General features: G+C 66.2%; 1 protein-coding gene across 5 annotated transcripts in view; it reads right to left on the reverse strand.

The window, feature by feature from the left end:
• LOC139247491 (E3 ubiquitin-protein ligase MARCHF1-like) overlaps window positions 1-16762 on the reverse strand; it is an 801353-nt gene that overhangs the window by 79507 nt on the left and 705084 nt on the right. The window lies entirely within an intron of this gene.

Genomic DNA, 16762 nt, shown 5'->3' on the forward strand with positions numbered 1-16762 from the left:
GCCCCACGAGTGACTACCACTCCGTCCCACCCCCACTCCTGCCCCACTAGTGACTACCACTCCGTCCCACCCCGACTCCTGTCCCACGAGTGACTACCACTCATCCCACCCCCACTTCTGCCCCACGAGTGACTACCACTCCGTCCCATCCCCACTCCTGCCCCACGAGTGACTACCAATCCGTCTCACCCCCACTCCTGCCCCACGAGTGACTACCACTCCGTCCCACCCCCACTCCTGCCCCACGAGTGACTACCACTCCGTCCCACCCCCACTCCTGCCCCACGAGTGACTGCCACTCCATCCCACCCGCACTCCTGTCCCACGAGTGACTACCACTCCGTCCCACCCCCACTCCTGGCCCACTAGTGACGACCACTCTGTCCCACCACCACTCCTGCCCCGCTAGTGACTACCACTCCGTCCCACCCCCACTCCTGCCCCACTAGTGACAACCACTCCGTCCCACCCCCACTCCTGCCCCACGAGTGACTACCACTCCGTCCCACCACCACTCCTGCCCCACTAGTGACGACCACTCCGTCCCACACCCACTCCTGCCCCGCTAGTGCCGACCACCCCACCCACACTCCTGCCCCGCTAGTGACTACCACTCTGTCCCACCCCCACTCCTGCCCCACTAGTGACTACCACTCCGTCCCACCCCCACTCCTGCCCCGCTAGTGACTACCACTCCGTCCCACCACCACTCCTGCCCCACCAGTGACTACCACTCCGTCCCACCCCCACTCCTGCCCCACGAGTGACTACCACTCTGTCCCACCCCCACTCCTGCCCCGCTAGTGCCGACCACTATGGCCCACTCCCACTCCTGCCCCACTAGTGACTACCACTCCGTCCCACCCCCACTCCTGCCCCACGAGTGCCGACCACTCTGTCCCACCCCCACTCCTGCCCCGCGAGTGCCGACCACTCCGTCCCACCCCCACTCCTGCCCCACGAGTGACTACCATTCCGTCCCACCCCCACTCCTGCCCCACGAGTGACCACCACTCCGTCCCACCCCCACTCCTGCCCCGCTAGTGACTACCACTCCGTCCCACCCCCACTCCTGCCCCACTAGTGACTACCACTCCGTCCCACCCCGACTCCTGTCCCACGAGTGACTACCACTCCGTCCCACCCCCACTTCTGCCCCACGAGTGAGTACCACTCCGTCCCATCCCCACTCCTGCCCCACGAGTGACTACCACTCCGTCCCACCCCCACTCCTGCCCCACGAGTGACTACCACTCCATCCCACCCGCACTCCTGTCCCACGAGTGACTACCACTCCGTCCCATCCCCACTCCTGCCCCACGAGTGACTACCACTCCGTCCTACCCCCACTCCTGCCCCACGAGTGACTACCACTCCATCCCACCCGCACTCCTGTCCCACGAGTGACTACGACTCCGTCCCACCCCCACTGCTGCCACACTAGTGACGACCACTCTGTCCCACCCCCACTCCTGCCCCGCTAGTGACTACCACTCCGTCCCACCCCCACTCCTGCCCCGCTAGTGACTACCACTCCGTCCCACCCCCACTCCTGCCCCGCTAGTGCCGACCACTCCGTCCCACCCCCACTCCTGCCTCGCTCGTGACTACCACTCCATCCCACCCCCACTCCTGCCCCACTAGTGACTACCACTCCGTCCCACCCCCACTCCTGCCCCGCTAGTGACTACCACTCCGTGCCACCACCACTCCTGCCCCACCAGTGACGACCACTCCGTCCCACCCCCACTCCTGCCCCGCTAGTGACTACCACTCCGTGCCACCACCACTCCTGCCCCACCAGTGACTACCACTCTGTCCCACCCCCACTCCTGCCCCGCGAGTGACTACCACTCCATCCCACCCCCACTCCTGCCCCGCTAGTGACTACCACTTCATCCCACCCCCACTCCTGCCCCGCTTGTGACTACCACTCCGTCCCACCCCCACTCCTGCCCCGCTTGTGACTACCACTCCATCCCACCCCCACTCCTGCCCCGCTAGTGACTACCACTCCATCCCACCCCCACTCATGCCCCGCTAGTGACTACCACTCTGTCCCACCCCCACTCCTGCCCCACTAGTGACTACCACTCCGTCCCACCACCACTCCTGCCCCACCAGTGACTACTACTCCGTCCCACTAGTGCCGACCACACCGTCCCACCCCCACTCCTGCCCCACTAGTGACTACCACTCCGTCCCACCCCCACTCCTGCCCCGCTAGTGACTACCACTCCGTCCCACCCCCACTCCTGCCCCTCTAGTGACTACCACTCCGTCCCACCCCCAGTCCTGCCCCACGAGTGACTACCATTCTGTCCCACCCCCACTCCTGCCCCGCTAGTGACTACCACTCCGACCCACCCCCACTCCTGCCCCGCTAGTGACTACCACTCCGTCCCACCCCCACTCCTGCCCCACTAGCGACTACCACTCCGTCCCACCCCCACTCCTGCCCCACGAGTGACTACCACACCGTCCCACCTCCACTCCTGCCCGGCTAGTGACTACCACTCCATCCCACCCCCACTCCTGCCCCACTAGTGACTACCACTCCGTCCCACCCCAACTCATGCCCCGCTAGTGACTACCACTCCGTCCCACCCCCACTCCTGCCCCACGAGTGACTACCACTCCGTCCCACCCCCACTCCTGCCCCACTAGTGACTACCACTCCGTCCCACCCCGACTCCTGTCCCACGAGTGACTACCACTCATCCCACCCCCACTTCTGCCCCACGAGTGACTACCACTCCGTCCCATCCCCACTCCTGCCCCACGAGTGACTACCAATCCGTCCCACCCCCACTCCTGCCCCACGAGTGACTACCACTCCGTCCCACCCCCACTCCTGCCCCACGAGTGACTACCACTCCGTCCCACCCCCACTCCTGCCCCACGAGTGACTGCCACTCCATCCCACCCGCACTCCTGTCCCACGAGTGACTACCACTCCGTCCCACCCCCACTCCTGGCCCACTAGTGACGACCACTCTGTCCCACCACCACTCCTGCCCCGCTAGTGACTACCACTCCGTCCCACCCCCACTCCTGCCCCACTAGTGACAACCACTCCGTCCCACCCCCACTCCTGCCCCACGAGTGACTACCACTCCGTCCCACCACCACTCCTGCCCCACTAGTGACGACCACTCCGTCCCACACCCACTCCTGCCCCGCTAGTGCCGACCACCCCACCCACACTCCTGCCCCGCTAGTGACTACCACTCTGTCCCACCCCCACTCCTGCCCCACTAGTGACTACCACTCCGTCCCACCCCCACTCCTGCCCCGCTAGTGACTACCACTCCGTCCCACCACCACTCCTGCCCCACCAGTGACTACCACTCCGTCCCACCCCCACTCCTGCCCCACGAGTGACTACCACTCTGTCCCACCCCCACTCCTGCCCCGCTAGTGCCGACCACTACGGCCCACTCCCACTCCTGCCCCACTAGTGACTACCACTCCGTCCCACCCCCACTCCTGCCCCACGAGTGCCGACCACTCTGTCCCACCCCCACTCCTGCCCCGCGAGTGCCGACCACTCCGTCCCACCCCCACTCCTGCCCCACGAGTGACTACCATTCCGTCCCACCCCCACTCCTGCCCCACGAGTGACCACCACTCCGTCCCACCCCCACTCCTGCCCCGCTAGTGACTACCACTCCGTCCCACCCCCACTCCTGCCCCACTAGTGACTACCACTCCGTCCCACCCCGACTCCTGTCCCACGAGTGACTACCACTCCGTCCCACCCCCACTTCTGCCCCACGAGTGAGTACCACTCCGTCCCATCCCCACTCCTGCCCCACGAGTGACTACCACTCCGTCCCACCCCCACTCCTGCCCCACGAGTGACTACCACTCCATCCCACCCGCACTCCTGTCCCACGAGTGACTACCACTCCGTCCCACCCCCACTCCTGCCCCACGAGTGACTACCACTCCGTCCTACCCCCACTCCTGCCCCACGAGTGACTACCACTCCATCCCACCCGCACTCCTGTCCCACGAGTGACTACGACTCCGTCCCACCCCCACTGCTGCCACACTAGTGACGACCACTCTGTCCCACCCCCACTCCTGCCCCGCTAGTGACTACCACTCCGTCCCACCCCCACTCCTGCCCCGCTAGTGACTACCACTCCGTCCCACCCCCACTCCTGCCCCGCTAGTGCCGACTACTCCGTCCCACCCCCACTCCTGCCTCGCTCGTGACTACCACTCCATCCCACCCCCACTCCTGCCCCACTAGTGACTACCACTCCGTCCCACCCCCACTCCTGCCCCGCTAGTGACTACCACTCCGTGCCACCACCACTCCTGCCCCACCAGTGACGACCACTCCGTCCCACCCCCACTCCTGCCCCGCTAGTGACTACCACTCCGTGCCACCACCACTCCTGCCCCACCAGTGACTACCACTCTGTCCCACCCCCACTCCTGCCCCGCTAGTGCCGACCACTACGGCCCACTCCCACTCCTGCCCCGCTAGTGACTACCACTCCGTTCCACCCCCACTCCTGCCCCACGAGTGCCGACCACTCTGTCCCACCCCCATTCCTGCCCCGCTAGTGCCGACCACTCCGTCCCACCCCCACTCCTGCCCCACGAGTAACTAACATTCCGTCCCACCCCCACTCCTGCCCCACGAGTGCCGACCACCCCACCCACACTACTGCCCCGCTAGTGACTACCTCTCTGTCCCACCCCCACTCCTGCCCCACTAGTGACTACCACTCCGTCCCACACCCACTCCTGCCCCGCTAGTGACAACCACTCCGTCCCACCCCCACTCCTGCCCCGCAAGTGACTACCACTCCGTCCCACCCCCACTCCTGCCCCGCTAGTGACTACCACTCTGTCCCACCCCCACTCCTGCCCCGCTAGTGACTACCACTCCGTCCCACCCCCACTCCTGCCCCACTAGTGACTACCACTCCGTCCCAACCCCACTCCTGCCCCGCTAGTGACTACCACTCCGTCCCAACCCCACTCCTGCCCCGCTAGTGCCGACCACTCCGTCCCACCCCCACTCCTGCCCCGCTAGTGCCGACCACTCCGTCCCACCCCCACTCATGCCCCGCTAGTGACTACCACTCCGTCCCACCTCCACTCCTGCCCCGCAAGTGCCGACCACTCCGTCCCACCCCCACTCATGCCCCGCTAGTGACTACCACTCCGTCCCACCCCCACTCCTGCCCCACTAGTGCCGACCACTCCGTCCCACCCCCACTCCTGCCCCGCTAGTGACTACCACTCCATCCCACCCCCATTCCTGCCTCGCTAGTGACTACCACTCCATCCCACCCCGACTCCTGCCCCGCTAGTGACTACCACTCCATCCCACCCCCACTCCTGCCCCGCTAGTGCCGACCACCCCACCCCCACTCCTGCCCCGCGAGTGACTACCACTCCATCCCACCCCCACTCATGCCCCGCTAGTGACTACCACTCTGTCCCACCCCCACTCCTGCCCCGCTAGTGCCGACCACTCTGTCCCACTCCCACTCCTGCCCCGCGAGTGACTACCACTCCATCCCACCCCCACTCCTGCCCCGCTAGTGACTACCACTTCATCCCACCCCCACTCCTGCCCCGCTTGTGACTACCACTCCGTCCCACCCCCACTCCTGCCCCGCTAGTGACTACCACTCCATCCCACCCCCACTCCTGCCCCGCTAGTGACTACCACTCCATCCCACCCCCACTCATGCCCCGCTAGTGACTACCACTCTGTCCCACCCCCACTCCTGCCCCACTAGTGACTACCACTCCATCCCACCACCACTCCTGCCCCACCAGTGACTTCTACTCCGTCCCACTAGTGCCGACCACACCGTCCCACCCCCACTCCTGCCCCACTAGTGACTACCACTCCGTCCCACCCCCACTCCTGCCCCGCTAGTGACTACCACTCCGTCCCACCCCCACTCCTGCCCCTCTAGTGACTACCACTCCGTCCCACTCCCAGTCCTGCCCCACGAGTGACTACCATTCTGTCCCACCCCCACTCCTGCCCCGCTAGTGACTACCACTCCGTCCCACCCCCACTCCTGCCCCGCTAGTGACTACCACTCCGTCCCACCCCCACTCCTGCCCCACTAGCGACTACCACTCCGTCCCACCCCCACTCCTGCCCCACGAGTGACTACCACACCGTCCCACCTCCACTCCTGCCCGGCTAGTGACTACCACTCCATCCCACCCCCACTCCTGCCCCACTAGTGACTACCACTCCGTCCCACCCCCACTCCTGCCCCGCTAGTGACTACCACTCCGTCCCACCCCCACTCCTGCCCCACGAGTGACTACCACTCCGTCCCACTCCCACTCCTGCCCCGCTAGTGACTACCACTCCATCCCACCCCCACTCCTGCCCCACGAGTGACTACCACTCCGTCCCACCCCCACTCCTGCCCCGCTAGTGCCGACCACCCCACCCCCACTCCTGCCCCGCAAGTGACTACCACTCAGTCCCACCCCCACTCCTGCCCCACGAGTGACTACCACTCCGTCACACCCCCACTCCTGCCCCACGAGTGGCTACCACTCTGTCCCACACTAACTCCTGCCCCGCTGGTGACTACCACTCCGTCCCACCCCCACTCCTGCCTCGCTAGTGACTACCACTCCGTCCCACCCCCACTCCTGCCCCACTAGTGACTACCACTCCGTCCCACCCCGACTCCTGTCCCACGAGTGACTACCACTCCGTCCCACCCCCACTTCTGCCCCACGAGTGACTACCATTCCGTCCCACCCCCACTCCTGCCCCACGAGTGACTACCACTCCATCCCACCCCCACTCCTGCCCCACGAGTGGCTACCACTCTGTCCCACCCCAACTCCTGCCCCGCTAGTGACTACCACTCCGTCCCACCCCCACTCCTGCCCCGCTAGTGACTACCACTCCGTCCCACCCCCACTCCTGCCCCACTAGTGACTACCACTCCGTCCCACCCCGACTCCTGTCCCACGAGTGACTACCACTCCGTCCCACCCCCACTCCTGCCCCACGAGTGACTGCCACTCCGTCCCACCCCCACTCCTGCCCCACGAGTGACTGCCACTCCATCCCACCCGCACTCCTGTCCCACGAGTGACTACCACTCCGTCCCACCCCCACTCCTGCCCCACTAGTGACGACCACTCTGTCCCACCACCACTCCTGCCCCGCTAGTGACTACCACTCCGTCCCACCCCCACTCCTGCCCCACTAGTGACGACCACTCCGTCCCACCCCCACTCCTGCCCCGCTAGTGCCGACCACCCCACCCACACTCCTGCCCCGCTAGTGACTACCACTCTGTCCGACCCCCACTCCTGCCCCACTAGTGACTACCACTCCGTCCCACCTCCACTCCTGCCCCGCTAGTGACTACCACTCCGTCCCACTACCACTCCTGCCCCACCAGTGACTACCACTCCGTCCCACCCCCACTCCTGCCCCACGAGTGCCGACCACCCCACCCACACTCCTGCCCCGCTAGTGACTACCACTCTGTCCCACCCCCACTCCTGCCCCACTCGTGACTACCACTCCGTCCCACTCCCACTCCTGCCCCACTAGTGACAACCACTCCGTCCCACCCCCACTCCTGCCCCACGAGTGACTACCACTCCGTCCCACCTCCACTCCTGCCCCACGAGTGACTACCACTCTGTCCCACCCCCACTCCTGCCCCGCTCGTGCCGACCACTACGGCCCACTCCCACTCCTGCCCCACTAGTGACTACCACTCCGTCCCACCCCCACTCCTGCCCCACGAGTGCCGACCACTCTGTCCCACCCCCACTCCTGCCCCGCTAGTGCCGACCACTCCGTCCCACCCCCACTCCTGCCCCACGAGTGAGTACCACTCCGTCCCATCCCCACTCCTGCCCCACGAGTGACTACCACTCCGTCCCACTCCCACTCCTGCCCCACGAGTGACTACCACTCCATCCCACCCGCACTCCTGTCCCACGAGTGACTACCACTCCGTCCCACCCCCACTCCTGCCCCACGAGTGACGACCACTCCGTCCTACCCCCACTCCTGCCCCACGAGTGACTACCACTCCATCCCACCCGCACTCCTGTCCCACGAGTGACTACCACTCCGTCCCACCCCCACTCCTGCCCCACTAGTGACGACCACTCTGTCCCACCCCCACTCCTGCCCCGCTAGTGACTACCACTCCGTCCCACCCCCACTCCTGCCCCACGAGTGACAACCAATCCGTCCCACCCCCACTCCTACCCCGCTAGTGCCGACCACTCCGTCCCACCCCCACTCCTGCCCCGCTCGTGACGACCACTCCATCCCACCCCCACTCCTGCCCCACCAGTGACTACCACTCCGTCCCACCCCCACTCCTGCCCCACGAGTGACTACCACTCTGTCCCACCCCCACTCCTGCCCCGCTAGTGCCGACCACTACGGCCCACTCCCACTCCTGCCCCGCTAGTGACTACCACTCCGTTCCACCCCCACTCCTGCCCCACGCGTGCCGACCACTCTGTCCCACCCCTATTCATGCCCCGCTAGTGCCGACCACTCCGTCCCACCCCCACTCCTGCCCCACGAGTAACTAACATTCCGTCCCACCTCCACTCCTGCCCCACGAGTGCCGACCACCCCACCCACACTCCTGCCCCGCGAGTGACTACCTCTCTGTCCCACCCCCACTCCTGCCCCACTAGTGACTACCACTCCGTCCCACCCCCACTCCTGCCCCGCTAGTGACTACCACTCCGTCCCATCCCCACTCCTGCCCCACGAGTGACTACCACTCCGTCCCACCCCCACTCCTGCCCCGCTAGTGACTACCACTCCGTCCCACCCCCACTCCTGCCCCGCTAGTGACTACCACTCCGTCCCACCCCCACTCCTGCCCCACTAGCGACTACCACTCCGTCCCACCCCCACTCCTGCCCCACGAGTGACTACCACACCGTCCCACCTCCACTCCTGCCCGGCTAGTGACTACCACTCCATCCCACCCCCACTCCTGCCCCACTAGTGACTACCACTCCGTCCCACCCCCACTCCTGCCCCGCTAGTGACTACCACTCCGTCCCACCCCCACTCCTGCCCCACGAGTGACTACCACTCCGTCCCACTCCCACTCCTGCCCCGCTAGTGACTACCACTCCATCCCACCCCCACTCCTGCCCCACGAGTGACTACCACTCCGTCCCACCCCCACTCCTGCCCCGCAAGTGACTACCACTCAGTCCCACTCCCACTCCTGCCCCACGAGTGACTACCACTCCGTCACACCCCCACTCCTGCCCCACGAGTGGCTACCACTCTGTCCCACACTAACTCCTGCCCCGCTGGTGACTACCACTCCGTCCCACCCCCACTCCTGCCTCGCTAGTGACTACCACTCCGTCCCACCCCCACTCCTGCCCCACTAGTGACTACCACTCCGTCCCACCCCGACTCCTGTCCCACGAGTGACTACCACTCCGTCCCACCCCCACTTCTGCCCCACGAGTGACTACCATTCCGTCCCACCCCCACTCCTGCCCCACGAGTGACTACCACTCCATCCCATCCCCACTCCTGCCCCACGAGTGGCGACCACTCTGTCCCACCCCAACTCCTGCCCCGCTAGTGACTACCACTCCGTCCCACCCCCACTCCTGCCCCGCTAGTGACTACCACTCCGTCCCACCCCCACTCCTGCCCCACTAGTGACTACCACTCCGTCCCACCCCGACTCCTGTCCCACGAGTGACTACCACTCCGTCCCACCCCCACTTCTGCCCCACGAGTGACTACCACTCCGTCCCATCCCCACTCCTGCCCCACGAGTGACTACCACTCCGTCCCACCCCCACTCCTGCCCCACGAGTGACTACCACTCCGTCCCACCCCCACTCCTGCCCCACGAGTGACTGCCACTCCGTCCCACCCCCACTCCTGCCCCACGAGTGACTGCCACTCCATCCCACCCGCACTCCTGTCCCACGAGTGACTACCACTCCGTCCCACCCCCACTCCTGCCCCACTAGTGACGACCACTCTGTCCCACCACCACTCCTGCCCCGCTAGTGACTACCACTCCGTCCCACCCCCACTCCTGCCCCACTAGTGACAACCACTCCGTCCCACCCCCACTCCTGCCCCACGAGTGACTACCACTCCGTCCCACCCCCACTCCTGCCCCACTAGTGACGACCACTCCGTCCCACCCCCACTCCTGCCCCGCTAGTGCCGACCACCCCACCCACACTCCTGCCCCGCTAGTGACTACCACTCTGTCCCACCCCCACTCCTGCCCCACTAGTGACTACCACTCCGTCCCACCTCCACTCCTGCCCCGCTAGTGACTACCACTCCGTCCCACTACCACTCCTGCCCCACCAGTGACTACCACTCCGTCCCACCCCCACTCCTGCCCCACGAGTGACTACCACTCTGTCCCACCCCCACTCCTGCCCCGCTAGTGCCGACCACTACGGCCCACTCCCACTCCTGCCCCACTAGTGACTACCACTCCGTCCCACCCCCACTCCTGCCCCACGAGTGCCGACCACTCTGTCACACCCCCACTCCTGCCCCGCTAGTGCCGACCACTCCGTCCCACCCCCACTCCTGCCCCACGAGTGACTACCATTCCGTCCCACCCCCACTCCTGCCCCACGAGTGACCACCACTCCGTCCCACCCCCACTCCTGCCCCGCTAGTGACTACCACTCCGTCCCACCCCCACTCCTGCCCCACTAGTGACTACCACTCCGTCCCACCCCGACTCCTGTCCCACGAGTGACTACCACTCCGTCCCACCCCCACTTCTGCCCCACGAGTGAGTACCACTCCGTCCCATCCCCACTCCTGCCCCACGAGTGACTACCACTCCGTCCCACCCCCACTCCTGCCCCACGAGTGACTACCACTCCATCCCACCCGCACTCCTGTCCCACGAGTGACTACCACTCCGTCCCACCCCCACTCCTGCCCCACGAGTGACGACCACTCCGTCCTACCCCCACTCCTGCCCCACGAGTGACTACCACTCCATCCCACCCGCACTCCTGTCCCACGAGTGACTACCACTCCGTCCCACCCCCACTCCTGCCCCACTAGTGACGACCACTCTGTCCCACCCCCACTCCTGCCCCGCTAGTGACTACCACTCCGTCCCACCCCCACTCCTGCCCCACGAGTGACAACCACTCCGTCCCACCCCCACTCCTGCCCCGCTAGTGCCGACCACTCCGTCCCACCCCCACTCCTGCCCCGCTCGTGTCTACCACTCCATCCCACCCCCACTCCTGCCCCACTAGTGACTACCACTCCGTCCCACCCCCACTCCTGCCCCGCTAGTGACTACCACTCCGTGCCACCACCACTCCTGCCCCACCAGTGACTACCACTCCGTCCCACCCCCACTCCTGCCCCACGAGTGACTACCACTCTGTCCCACCCCCACTCCTGCCCCGCTAGTGCCGACCACTACGGCCCACTCCCACTCCTGCCCCGCTAGTGACTACCACTCCGTTCCACCCCCACTCCTGCCCCACGAGTGCCGACCACTCTGTCCCACCCCCATTCCTGCCCCGCTAGTGCCGACCACTCCGTCCCACCCCCACTCCTGCCCCACGAGTAACTAACATTCCGTCCCACCCCCACTCCTGCCCCACGAGTGCCGACCACCCCACCCACACTCCTGCCCCGCGAGTGACTACCTCTCTGTCCCACCCCCACTCCTGCCCCACTAGTGACTACCACTCCGTCCCACCCCCACTCCTGCCCCGCTAGTGACTACCACTCCGTCCCACCCCCACTCCTGCCCCGCAAGTGACTACCACTCCGTCCCACCCCCACTCCTGCCCCGCTAGTGACTACCACTCTGTCCCACCCCCACTCCTGCCCCACTAGTGACTACCACTCCGTCCCACCCCCAATCCTGCCCCACTAGTGACTACCACTCCGTCCCACCCCAACTCCTGCCCCGCTAGTGACTACCACTCCGACCCACCACCACTCCTGCCCCACCAGTGACTACCACTCCGTCCCACCCCCACTCCTGCCCCACTCATGCTGACCACTCCGTCCCAACCCCACTCCTGCTCAGCTAGTGCCGACCACTCCGTACCACCCCCACTCCTGCCCCACTAGTGACTACCACTCTGTCCCACCCCCACTCCTGCACCGCTAGTGACTACCACTCGGTCCCACCCCCACTCCTGCCCCTCTAGTGACTACCACTCCGTCCCACCCCCAATCCTGCCCCACGAGTGACTACCACTCCGTCCCAACCCCACTCCTGCCCCACGAGTGACTACCACTCCGTCCCACCCCCACTCCTGCCCCACGAGTGACTACCACTCAGTCCCACCCCCACTCCTGCCCCACGAGTGACTACCACTCCGTCACACCCCCACTCCTGCCCCACGAGTGGCTACCACTCTGTCCCACCCCCACTCCTGCCCCGCTAGTGACTACCACTCCGTCCCACCCCCACTCCTGCCACACTAGTGACTACCACTCCGTCCCACCCCGACTCCTGTCCCACGAGTGACTACCACTCCGTCCCACCCCCACTTCTGCCCCACGAGTGACTACCACTCCGTCCCATCCCCACTCCTGCCCCACGAGTGACTACCACTCCGTCCCACCCCCACTCCTGCCCCACGAGTGACTACCACTCCGTCCCACCCCCACTCCTGCCCCACAAGTGACTACCACTCCGTCCCACCCCAACTCCTGCCCCACGAGTGACGACCACTCCATCCCACCCGCACTTCTGTCCCACGAGTGATTACCACTCCGTCCCACCCCCACTCCTGCCCCGCTAGTGCCGACCACTCCGTCCCACCCCCACTCCTGCCCCACGAGTGACTACCATTCCGTCCCACCCCCACTCCTGCCCCACGAGTGACCACCACTCCGTCCCACCCCCACTCCTGCCCCGCTAGTGACTACCACTCCGTCCCACCACCACTCCTGCCCCACCAGTGACTACCACTCCGTCCCACCCCCACTCCTGCCCCACGAGTGACTACCACTCTGTCCCACCCCCACTCCTGCCCCGCTAGTGCCGACCACTGCGGCCCACTCCCACCCCACTAGTGACTACCACTCCGTCCCACCCCCACTCCTGCCCCACGAGTGCCGACCACTCTGTCCCACCCCCACCCCTGCCCCGCTACTGCCGACCACTCCGTCCCACCCCCACTCCTGCCCCACGAGTGACTACCATTCCGTCCCACCCGCACTCCTGCCCCACAAGTGACCACCACTCCGTCCCACCCCCACTCCTGCCCCGCTAGTGACTACCACTCCGTCCCACCCCCACTCCTGCCCCTCTAGTGACTACCACTCCGTCCCACCCCCAGTCCTGCCCCACGAGTGACTACCATTCTGTCCCACCCCCACTCCTGCCCCGCTAGTGACTACCACTCCGTCCCAACCCCACTCCTGCCCCGCTAGTGACTACCACTCCGTCCCACCCCCACTCCTGCCCCACAAGCGACTACCACTCCGTCCCACCCCCACTCCTGCCCCACGAGTGACTACCACACCGTCCCACCTCCACTCCTGCCCGGCTAGTGACTACCACTCCATCCCACCCCCACTCCTGCCCCACTAGTGACTACCACTCCGTCCCACCCCCACTCCTGCCCCGCTAGTGACTACCACTCCGTCCCACCCCCACTCCTGCCCCACGAGTGACTACCACTCCGTTGCACCTCCACTCCTGCCCGGCTAGTGACTACCACTCCATCCCACCCCCACTCCTGCCCCGCTAGTGACTACCACTCCATCCCACCCCCACTCCTGCCCCACGAGTGACTACCACTCCGTCCCACTCCTACTCCTGCCCCGCTAGTGACTACCACTCCATCCCACCCCCACTCCTGCCCCACGAGTGACTACCACTCCGTCCCACCCCCACTCCTGCCCCGCTAGTGCCGACCACCCCACCCCCACTCCTGCCCCGCAAGTGACTACCACTCCGTCCCACCCCCACTCCTGCCCCGCTAGTGACTACCACTCCGTCCCACCACCACTCCTGCCCCACCAGTGACTACCACTCCGTCCCACCCCCACTCCTGCCCCACTCATGCTGACCACACCGTCCCACCCCCACTCCTGCCCCGCTAGTGCCGACAATCCGTACCACCCCCACTCCTGCCCCACTAGTGACTACCACTCTGTCCCACCCCCACTCCTGCCCCGCTAGTGACTACCACTCGGTCCCACCCCCACTCCTGCCCCGCTAGTGACTACCACTCCGTCCCACCCCCACTCCTGCCCCACGAGTGACTCCCACTCTGTCCCACCCCCACTCCTGCCCCACGGGTGACTACCACTCCGTCCCAACCCCACTCCTGCCCCACGAGTGAATACCACTCCGTCCCACCCCCACTCCTGCCCCACGAGTGACTACCACTCCGTCCCACCCCCACTCCTGCCCCACGAGTGACTACCACTCAGTCCCACCCCCACTCCTGCCCCACGAGTGACTACCACTCCGTCACACCCCCACTCCTGCCCCACGAGTGGCTACCACTCTGTCCCACCCCAACTCCTGCCCCGCTAGTGACTACCACTCCGTCCCACCCCCACTCCTGCCCCGCTAGTGACTACCACTCCGTCCCACCCCCACTCCTGCCACACTAGTGACTACCACTCCGTCCCACCCCGACTCCTGTCCCACGAGTGACTACCACTCCGTCCCACCCCCACTTCTGCCCCACGAGTGACTACCACTCCGTCCCATCCCCACTCCTGCCCCACGAGTGACTACCACTCCGTCCCACCCCCACTCCTGCCCCACGAGTGACTACCACTCCGTCCCACCCCCCACTCCTGCCCCACGAGTGACTACCACTCCGTCCCACCCCCACTCCTGCCCCACGAGTGACGACCACTCCATCCCACCCGCACTCCTGTCCCACGAGTGATTACCACTCCGTCCCACCCCCACTCCTGCCCCACTAGTGACAACCACTCCGTCCCACCCCCACTCCTGCCCCACGAGTGACTACCACTCCGTCCCACCCCCACTCCTGCCCCACTAGTGACGACCACTCCGTCCCACTCCCACTCCTGCCCCGCTAGTGCCGACCACCCCACCCACACTCCTGCCCCGCTAGTGACTACCACTCTGTCCCACCCCCACTCCTGCCCCACGAGTGACTACCATTCCGTCCCACCCCCACTCCTGCCCCACGAGTGACCACCACTCCGTCCCACCCCCACTCCTGCCCCGCTAGTGACTACCACTCCGTCCCACCACCACTCCTGCCCCACCAGTGACTACCACTCCGTCCCACCCCCACTCCTGCCCCACGAGTGACTACCACTCTGTCCCACCCCCACTCCTGCCCCGCTAGTGCCGACCACTGCGGCCCACTCCCACCCCACTAGTGACTAACACTCCGTCCCACCCCCACTCCTGCCCCACGAGTGCCGACCACTCTGTCCCACCCCCACCCCTGCCCCGCTAGTGCCGACCACTCCGTCCCACCCCCACTCCTGCCCCACGAGTGACTACCATTCCGTCCCACCCGCACTCCTGCCCCACAAGTGACCACCACTCCGTCCCAACCCCACTCCTGCCCCGCTAGTGACTACCACTCCGTCCCACCCCCACACCTGCCCCTCTAGTGACTACCACTCCGTCCCACCCCCAGTCCTGCCCCGCTAGTGACTACCACTCCGTCCCACCCCCACTCCTGCCCCACAAGCGACTACCACTCCGTCCCACCCCCACTCCTGCCCCACGAGTGACTACCACACCGTCCCACCTCCACTCCTGCCCGGCTAGTGACTACCACTCCATCCCACCCCCACTCCTGCCCCACTAGTGACTACCACTCCGTCCCACCCCCACACCTGCCCCTCTAGTGACTACCACTCCGTCCCACCCCCAGTCCTGCCCCGCTAGTGACTACCACTCCGTCCCACCCCCACTCCTGCCCCACAAGCGACTACCACTCCGTCCCACCCCCACTCCTGCCCCACGAGTGACTACCACTCCGTCCCACCCCAACTCCTGCCCCGCTAGTGCCGACCACCCCACCCCCACTCCTGCCCCGCAAGTGCCGACCACTCCGTCCCACCCCCACTCCTGCCCCGCTAGTGACTACCACTCCGTCCCACCACCACTCCTGCCCCACCAGTGACTACCACTCCGTCCCACCCCCACTCCTGCCCCACTCATGCTGACCACACCGTCCCACCCCCACTCCTGCCCCGCGAGTGCCGACAATCCGTACCACCCCCACTCCTGCCCCACTAGTGACTACCACTCTGTCCCACCCCCACTCCTGCCCCGCTAGTGACTACCACTCGGTCCCACCCCCACTCCTGCCCCGCTAGTGACTACCACTCCGTCCCACCCCCACTCCTGCCCCACGAGTGACTCCCACTCTGTCCCACCCCCACTCCTGCCCCACGGGTGACTACCACTCCGTCCCAACCCCACTCCTGCCCCACGAGTGAATACCACTCCGTCCCACCCCCACTCCTGCCCCACGAGTGACTACCACTCCGTCCCACCCCCACTCCTGCCCCACGAGTGACTACCACTCAGTCCCATCCCCACTCCTGCCCCACGAGTGACTACCACTCCGTCACACCCCCACTCCTGCCCCACGAGTGGCTACCACTCTGTCCCACACTAACTCCTGCCCCGCTGGTGACTACCACTCCGTCCCACCCCCACTCCTGCCTCGCTAGTGACTACCACTCCGTCCCACCCCCACTCCTGCCCCACTAGTGACTGCCACTCTGTCCCACCCCCAC

Source organism: Pristiophorus japonicus, chromosome 2 (genome assembly GCF_044704955.1).
Source record: "Pristiophorus japonicus isolate sPriJap1 chromosome 2, sPriJap1.hap1, whole genome shotgun sequence".
NCBI lineage: Eukaryota > Metazoa > Chordata > Chondrichthyes > Pristiophoridae > Pristiophorus > Pristiophorus japonicus.